Source organism: Galleria mellonella, unplaced genomic scaffold, assembly GCF_026898425.1.
Source record: "Galleria mellonella isolate WM207_F2 unplaced genomic scaffold, CSIRO_AGI_GalMel_v1 utg55, whole genome shotgun sequence".
In the NCBI taxonomy this organism is placed as follows: domain Eukaryota; kingdom Metazoa; phylum Arthropoda; class Insecta; order Lepidoptera; family Pyralidae; genus Galleria; species Galleria mellonella.
In genome coordinates this window covers 4,991,658-4,999,490 of record NW_026442115.1, presented here as the reverse complement: position 1 = coordinate 4,999,490, position 7,833 = coordinate 4,991,658, and positions in this window count along the sequence as shown.

The following is a 7,833-nucleotide window of genomic DNA, read 5'->3' as shown; positions in this document are numbered from 1 at the left end:
ATATAATATATATATATATATATATATAATATATATTATTATAGTATCAATATATATTATAACTATTAGGTCTCTACTTAGTATGAGAAATGCAATGCAGGTTATTTTATCTCATATTTAAATATTTATGTACGGAACCCTTTGCGTATAAGTTCTACCCGCACCTGACCTGTTTTATTTTTAATTTTTTTATATAAACTACACTTATACATATGTACATTCTTATAATATTAAACTATTTGAAAATTCTATTAAAAGTAGTGAATATACTATAAAAATATAATATACTGAAGTAAAACATGTGAAAGTATTCCTATATGATCGAATCGCCAACAAGTTGCAAATTGTAATTCCAGCACTTGCGTACCACATCTATCTATCTACAAATACGTACAGTATAATGCTAATGCAATAGATTATTTCGGAAGTTTAGTTTCTCTAATAAATTACGGGAGATTTGTTATTATAATTTACATGTTTGTAGAAATTGATAACAGGTAAAAACAGTCCTTAATACATATTTATATGATTGTAATAAAACTGCCTGTTCGGCATGGTTAATAGTTATGTATGGTATATTGATTTCACATTATTTATTCCTAAGTACAAAGCTACATAAAAATATTACTTTGTTATATAACAATAGTAATATGGATGCAAGTGAAAATAAACAAAATACGACATGTTGCCACGACACGTAGAGTCGAGATTATGCTACCCTGCCCACTCCAGTCCACACGGTTGCGGACGCCCGGGCGCCCACTCCGGCGCGGCGGCTGCGTATGCGCATGGCGCAAGGACGTCGACCCCCGCAGCCTTGGTTCAGGCAATTAATTTCAACAATGTTTTGTCTCTTACTCACTACTATGTGATTAAAATTTATAATCCAGTCCCATTTAGAGATTTTAGTATACAGATTTCTAAAAAGAACACATAATTGGATAATCAGGAGATTCTTGAGTTTTTTATTGACTAGTCGTTCCACATTAAGAATTTATTTTAAAAGAGATATATACCTATGGTTTTTAACTTAATCTATGTTGCTATATTTATTTATTATAATATTACATTTCTCAGACGCTGAGTCGCTGCTACGTAGGTATATTCCAAGAAAAAATGTCAAGAGTGATTCCAGATTCTTTGATTGTTATTAACAGTCTGAAAAATGTAATCATCGAGGACCGAGATACGATCGATTACCATAAATATGAATTCCTTTGAAATAAGGAACATGTTTTTGTATACATGTTCTTTATTCAAAGTTCTGACCTGAATGTATTGCTTCGAATATACGGAGAGCAGATATCCTACTAATAAAATATAATGAAAGATTATAAAGATATTTGAATATTTGTATATGTATTACAATGCATGATTGAATGACTAAATGAGTTTGAATGAAATTTAGTATACGGGTAAATTATCTATTAACTAAAATACCAAAGTAAGTAAGGCAAAGCCGCGAAAACAGTTAATGGATAATAATCACTAGTTTATAGTTTATATCAGGCAACCCTAAACCAATTTACATTCATGAAAGTGAACAATTTTCAAGTCCAAGCGAAGAAATAAACATAATTCGAAATATAATTTCACATTGTTGTTGTTATTTTGTTCATTATGTGAAAAAAAATAACTGATTACTAAGGAAAGTGATATTTTTTTGTTAAAAAAAATATTACTATATTTATTATAGACTTACTTTGGAGATTATATCATTTTCATTACATCTATATTATCGTCTAATCCTTAATAAATAATTTCTGAAATTCAAATTCGTAAACTGTTAACGAACAACATACGTTTTTATATTTCAAATAAGAATGTATTCAAACCTTATTTGACTTCTATGCATTAAATTATGTTTCACGTTAAATTTTTACTAACAATACAAAGCAATTGAATCATTGTATATGTACAATATATTATGTTCGTATTACAAAAAATCTTAAAATTAATAAATAACAGTTTACTAAATATATTTTCGTACAAATCGTACCTCCAGCTTTTTTAAACTTAAGTAAAAACGTATTTTTCCTTGTATTTTAAAGAAAGAATTTTTTCATAAAATGTCGACCTATTTACATCGTTAACTTCTTAGAAAATTTATTTCTATTTTTAGTGTGCAACTAATACGATATTAAAATCTGTCGAATGCAAAAAGACTTAAAGAAAAAAAAGAGAATTTTCCTGTTTCGAGACGCATAAAAATTAAAATAACTGCGTATTAAAACTGAATTGGATAATGTTTATGCTGGTCCATAAAACTAGCATTTAATTACATTTTAGAATTTGACCATGTCTAATTTATAGAAGATACTTTCAGCATAGTTGATTGTAATGGTTATTTAAGAAAGTCATTAACCTGTCAACGGGCGATTGTATATAGCGTTTTTTTTAAGAGACGTTTCGTCGCGCTTCATTGAAACACGGTGTGATAGTTATTAAGCTTTTACGCTTATTTATACACTAGTATTTGGGCTACGTTTTATTTTACGTTTCAGTACTTCAATTTTACCAGAGGGAGATTAGATTGATGGTTTTATGTTTGTTATTCTGTCACACAAAAGCTACTAAACGAATTTGAATGAAATTTGGTATATGGATTGGTTACATTCTAACTTATTGTATATACATACATACATACATATCTGTCACGCCTGTCTCCCATTAGGGTAGGCAGAAACAATGGAATGTTATGCTTATTGTATATGTTATTTTATATGCTGATTCACATAGATAAAGCCACGGGATATAGCTAGTACGAAATAAAAACAAACAAAAAAACAATTAAAATATATATTCTAATAAAAAGTCGATGGAAATTTGTAGAGATATTTTTAAAATGTAGTTTTCTGACGATTTTACATCTATAAAATATGTTCGGCAAATATTTGCCTATATTTTTTTCTGTAATCAATACGTATCAACCATTGCACAAATGTCTCTAATGTATCATAAATATATGTGCACTGATTGATCAATCATAATATTTTCTTACCTTAATGATACACGGAATTAATATAAAAAATTAACAAACAAGATTTCGTTGTACAAAAATCAATTGCTAAATAAATTATCTAAATCGATTCAGAATTAACAAAAATAAAGCATACCAAAAATGCTTGCAAAACAAAAATTCCGGAAAATTAAGAATTGTTTTTTAAATAATTTAAAATCTTTTTCAAACGGCTTCAAAAAAGGAGGTTAGTTATATTTAGAGAGTTATATTTAGTTGTATTTTTTTATATTTGTTATCTCAACTCCGTCAGTTGTAAACCGAAATAAAATTTATTTTTATCTAAATAAATTTATATATGTATGCTCCCTCAGAAATATCAAAATTATGTTAAAATTTTGTTATAATTGAAGTCAGTTTTTTTATACATCACAATATTAATTTTTATCTAATAATATGTAGTCAAGAAGACGCTAACATTTCAACTCTAAGCTCAAGAAAAACGAAGGATAATGACCCGACGCATGCGCACAGTTAGACCTCTCAGTACTACTCGTACTATTTACAATACAACCTCTTGACATCTTTGTATGCATTATAAGTACACGTACACAGAATATACAAATACGAATGCCAACATTAGTGCTTACAATGAGTATACAAACAAAAGCAAACTTTCATTTTTATTTCAAAAACAACGCGTAGTAATTTCACTCAAATCTTTTCTTCTATATGTATTCTTTAGCCAAGTTCAAAAAAGAGGTTTCTCTATTCGACTATATTTTTTGTGTTTGTTAGCAACTTGCCGATAGTGTCTTAATTAAGCTGTATTTACATTATAACAACCCATTTATATCTTTCTGTGAGGCATGGATATATGGCATGGCATATAATAGAGTATAAAAAATAGAGGGTAAGGAGAGATGATTAGTAACGGGAACATTAGTATTCATCGCTAACAATAAACCTCTTCGGATCGACCTCACCGTGGTCCGCCCTGGATAACTGTGACTGTATTCCTAATTTCGCCACGATGAGGCAAATGACATGACTTCATCCTCATCATTTCATCCTTCATTACCTTACCATTAAATAACATTAGTATAGAAAAGAGCGCAATTTCATTTTCTACTTTTAAACAATAATACAAAATATAACCTGTTAGATGTAATGTTTTCCATCTCTTTCAAACTGTGTAATGTAATTTGTTTCCTAACTCGCCTCTTATAGTATTATGGATATTAAATTGTATAGTAATTTCATTACGACACAGAAATGACTAAGTATAGCTACCTACATATTTGTAAATCCCAAGTGTTAAAAAGATGACGTCCGCTTCCTCGTAAATATAATACGAATAAACAGTGTCTAATTTATATCAAAATATGTGTTACATACATTAAAACGAAAATTCATTCATACATAGAAAGTTTGAATTATTTAATTTATAATGTCTTTAACATTGTCATCATTCAGTTATTTAAATAAGCCCATAATAAAATTCTCTGGGCCGAAATTTCAATTTTGTCCTGACAATTTGTGCGATAATATGAATGGTAAATTCCTCTACCCACTTACTGGCCTGAATGATTTCGACATTCTTGGCGCAACTCCGATAATCCGAGAAAAAATAAACGAACACCAACGTAAATAAGCCCACTCTCTGTTAAAAGTGCGCACGGTGGCACGGAAAATAAATCACGACGATATGGTACGCTCGGGCATAACGTATTTTTACGCAACAGGCTCTTTGTTTATAGTTAGTAACGTGGATCAGACGGCTGGTTATTCAACCGGGCACATTCCGCGACGGCTCCACTTTTTGCTCGGCCTCATCGCCCGGGCCTCCATGTCGCCAAACAAAAACGACCAATTAAAGCTTTTACGGACAAGAATTAACGTCGCGCATTGTTCACGATAAAACCACCGCACTCAACTTCAAATGCCGGACCTTCCTCAGGTTCCTCGTCATTTCGTTTCGACGAATCTCTCTTTCTTTCTTATGGCGTCTCTCAAAAAAAAAATAAACAAACAGTCGGACGAGATACGACGTAAATTTATACACATTTGAAGTGACTTTATCCCGAAGGAGACATTCCTTTTTGGAAACGAGGTGTGGTAATTGTACAGGCGCCAGTGAGGCGATCATACACTATTGTTTATATAGCAGTGGACCGTAGAAATGACGCCCCAAAAAATAATCAATTGGACAAAAATTCTTGTCCATAAAGCCCTTTAATGCAATGAACTGTAAAAGTACTCGTCATCGGCTATTCATGTCAGGTAATAAATAAAATACATCTATACTTATTTTGTGACAACTCAAATATTGAAAGAAAGAACTTTTTTTAATTGTCTATGTGCATCGTTTTTTTTTTTTTAATGGATAATAATGGAATGTCGACCGCCTGCGGCAACGGTATACACTGACAGGGCACCAGTGAGGGATGATAGGTGAGAATAAAAAATCAGAACAGTTAGCTCATCGTAATGAATACACCTGGGATTCATCACGATAGTTCTAGGGGAACCACGTGGAGATCGACCTCACAATGTATATTGATAGCAATGTGACTAGGGGGGGGGGGGGGAAGTTACTAATAGAGACTGAGAATCCTATTGCTAGCAATATACCCAACCAGGTCGACCTCCTCGCGGTTCTCCCTGGAAACTACCATGGTTAATTCCTGATGAATTCATCATGAAGGGCTAACTGGCCTGTTTTCATTCTCATCTATCACCCTTTACTGGTGCTCCGCCAGCGTATCCCGTTAGCGCAGGCGGGACTACAATACCATTTTCACCCATCAAAAAAAATGTGACTGATGGACTACCAGTCACGTTGCTATTATGCATTATTAATTACGAGGAAAAACACAACTAGGGAGAAAAAAGAAACCTAAACTATAAAACTGCCTAAACATGATTAGTTCAATGGACAATTCCTTCTCATAAGTGAAGTTCATAAAATAATTCATTAATAACTTCTGCGGATGTCATCGTTTTTCAATAATATTGTAACCAATATTTTTGTTCCAAATAAAGAATTATTATTATTATTATTATAAAATAATACTTTTAATTCAAAGTTTATTACAAACTGTTTCAGTTTGATTCGTAATTGAAGATATCTAATACATAAAATAGTAGGGAGGAAGGAATTGTTAATATTTTTAATACAACTTAGAATGACAAACAAGCTGAAGGTCCACCTGATGGAAAGTGGTAACTGTCGCCTATAGACATGAACAGTACCATGGACATAACAGAGTATACTGTTTCGCCCATGATACCCCCCATGCGTTGCTATTCTTGAGGACTCGGATGTTATTCCTCTGTACCCTGTAAATTCACGCCATATCCCACCCTTCAAACCGAAATACAGCCATGCAAACATAACTGCTTTACGGTTAAAACACGACTGGGACAGAGGTACCCAAGCAAACGACTTTTGTACAAAGTCTCTCTCTGGTAATGGGAATTAGCCATATTACTAGCAATACATTCCATCAGGTCGACCTCTTCGCAGTGGAAACCATCGTATTTCATTCTAAGTAAATTCATCATGGGCTATTTTTTCATCTTCACTTATCATCCCTTACTCCACCAACGTGTACCGTTAGCACAGACGGGGTTACCATTTCATTATCACCCATAAAAAATTCGTAAAATAGTTTCTGACGATGCCAGTCTGTTAAAAAAATAACACGACATCGAAATTAGATTTCGGTTTCCTTTTAGGAGTCGCATCAGCTAGTTATAATCTCGAGGCCTAGTGTCGGACAATGTACGATCAATAAAAAATGAAATGGTAAGTTTTTATGGGTGTACGTGGCCCCTGAATACTGACGCCAATAATACGATAAAAGTAAAAGAAACAGTAGATCAATATCACATGTAGGTGAAAAAAAATGTAAATAAAATAAACAAAAACTTTTTTTAATTTTTTTTTACAATTTTATATGGACAATTAAAATATAATATTCCAATAAAATATAACTGGTAAATATTTTATTTCTTATATTTATTTTACTTTATACTAAAGATATATATATATATATATATATATATATATATATATATATATATATATATATATATATCGTTCCTACTAATCAAACTATAGAAACCTAACCTTTTTCCATAACAGAAGTAAAAAATCAGTAAGAATTGTTGAATCTTCCATTACAACTAGACAGTGGGACGCGCCGTTTTAATATAAAAAAACTCAATATTTTTTGTCGTTTTTTGTTCATTATTTAATTTCAATGGAAGAACAATACTTTTATAGGATGCTAATACAATTAGGCAGTGTATGAGTTAGTGCTGAACTTTTTAACTCTAAAGGTTTAGAGTTAAAATGTTAAAATCCAGATCCGTATCAAATCCAGATTGGTGTCGGTATGATGGGCCGGGTCATTAAGCTCACTTTGTTTAAAGATTTAAAGAACACGTCAATATGTGGTTCATTCGTCATACTCGTGAACGGGTACTTCTAGTAGGGACTGGTCTGTCAAGAACACTGTTATTGATTGTACTTTATGGTAACCACTTTATCCGTTCACATTTTTTCTGTTAACTGAACTGTTATTTGAAAAACGAAACGAAAAGTTGCGTATCCTTCTCAGCTAGATTTACATTTCGAACTAAACGCTACGATTAAGTTTACTTGAATAAAAAAGTTTATTTAGTTTATTTTTTATTTATTTTATTAAACTTTTTTAAATATGCCGAAATTGAATTACTGTTTCTCTGTGTTTTACTATGACGTAAGCCGATCAACACACCGTCCATACTATACAAAAAGTTAACTCCTGGAGTGCACCATCAACGTTATTTACGTTTTTTCTTATTCTAAGTCGTAGAGTGTCGAA